The sequence below is a fragment of the Microtus oregoni genome, unplaced genomic scaffold (assembly GCF_018167655.1).
Source record: "Microtus oregoni isolate MIOR12 unplaced genomic scaffold, Mior012 000115F_ref0000277, whole genome shotgun sequence".
Classification (NCBI taxonomy): Eukaryota; Metazoa; Chordata; class Mammalia; order Rodentia; family Cricetidae; genus Microtus; species Microtus oregoni.
This window is the reverse complement of record NW_024544744.1, coordinates 2,532,612-2,534,893: the sequence shown is the minus strand read 5'-3', so window position 1 is coordinate 2,534,893 and position 2,282 is coordinate 2,532,612.

Here is a 2,282-nt window from a genome sequence, read left to right as displayed (position 1 = left end):
GCTCTATAATAGAGCTTGACATCAGGAATAGTGAACCTCCAGAAGTTCCTTTATTGTATAGGATTGTTTTGGCTATCCTGAGTTTTTTGCTTTTCCATATGAAGCTGTGTTAATAGCAGCATTATTTGTATAATCAGAATCTGGAAATAACCTAGATGCCCCTCAACTGAAGAATCAATAAAGAAAATGTGATACATTTACACAATGGAGTACTACTAGTGGTAAAAACAATGACATCTTGAAATTTGCGTGCAATGGATGGAACAAGAAAAAACGTCCCAAGTGTTGTAATTCAAACCCAGATAAACAAACATGGCACGTATTCAATCATAAGTGGTTATAAGACATAAAATAAATGATAATCAGCCTATAGCCCATGACCACAGAGAAGCTAGGTAACAAGGAGAACCCTAACAGAGATATACATGGATCCCCCTGGAAGAGGAAATAGACAAGACCTCCTGAGAAAATTGGGGGGGGGGATGAAGAAGGGAGGATAGAAGGAGAGGAAGAGGGAAGAATGGGAGGGTTGAGGAGAATAAGAGAGAATGGGATGCTCAAGAAGTGGGGAGGATAGTGAGGGAGAGAAAGGAAAGAGATACCTTGATTGAGGGAGCCATTAAAGAGCTATCGAGAAATGTAGCACTAGGGAAATTCCCAGGCATCCTCAAGGATGGCCCAGCTAAGACTCTAAGCAACAGTAGAGAGGATGCCTAAACTGGCCTTCTTCTGTAATCAGATTAATGACTACTACATTAATTGTCATCATAGAACCTTCAACCAGCAACTGATAGAAGCAGATATACAAAGATCTACAGAGAAGCAAGGACCAAGCAACCTGAGACCAGCCCAAAAGATAAAGGAGTGATAATATTGGCAAAGGGGTCAAGACCACGATGGTGATGCCCACAGAAACAGCTGATCTGAGTTAGTGAGAGCTCACTGACTCTGGACTGATAGGGAGCAAACCTGCATAGGACCAAATTAGGCCTACTGAATGTGGGAGACAGTTATGAGGTTTGGACAGTCTGTGGGTCCACTGGCAGTGGTACTAGGATTTATCCCAGGGCTTGAACTGGCACCTAGGAGCACATTCTTTCTTGAGGGATAACTTCCTTAGTCTAGATATAGGGGGAGGGCCTTGGTCTTGCCTCAAAATGAAGTGTCAGACTTTGTTGACTCCCCATGGAAAGTGTTACCTTTTCTGAGGAGTGGATAGGGAGGTGGGGTGGGGTGAAGGTGGAGGAAGTGGGAGGAGAGGAGGGAGTGGGAATGGGGATAGCTATGTGTTGCAGGAGGTCCTTCTGCTTCTCCAGCCAATAGCCGCTGAGATACCAGCCCATTGGGGCTTGGTCTCTCTCCCTTTAAAAAAGCGGCCACTTTCCTTCTGCCCTTTCTTACTTTACTTCCTGCTCCTCTTCTGGCGACTAGACTCCCTTCCTGATTGTGCAGAGGGCTGTTGTCTGGGACTATGATCTGTAAGTTTTTTCCCCTTTAAATAAATAACCATTCTATTAATCATAATTCTAAACTGGTGTCGGATTGTTTTTGACTTACGCCTTCGCCTTCAGCTATGTAAAATGAGAAAAGATTGTATAAAAATTCTTAATAAAAAAGAAAGAAAAGAAAGGATAAAATTGATATAGACAGACATAGAAAAATAATAGCTTATAAATAATAGTAAAGTCTTTAAAGAGAGAGTATAATAATAGAAAAAGTATAATTCACATAAAGATGGGAAATACACAGGGAGTCTGGATCCTGCATAGTGTTGTGGTGATTTTGAAGCTCTGAAAGATGATGAGTAATTGAATTAGAGACATTGAATTGTAGAAAAGACTGATAAATTAAACCAACCTAGATAATTTAGTCATACCTTAACTTTAAAATGGAAGTCAGAATATGTATTGCCTTTGGAAGAGGTTATGCTTTTGTTTCCAGAGGAAACAAACAAACAAAAAACAGTCTGTGGATTCCTTAAAGTTTAATAGAGATCAGATTTGATGGGCGGTGGGAGACCAACTGAAAATCTTTGCTATAGGCATAAAGAAATAATCCAAGAAAATCTACAAGACAGGTGGAGTATCTGCTGATCCCTCTGTATGAGAACAGTTCTGAGTTTGGACAATAAGTGTTAAAACTAGGTTTTCCAGGACTTGACCATTATCTCAATTATCTCAAGATCTCGTAAAGATGCTGTCATTCATAGACACAGGAAGCAGATGAGAACACAACACCCAGAGAATGATGGACTGGGTGGTTTTTGGTCATTTGGTGTGTTA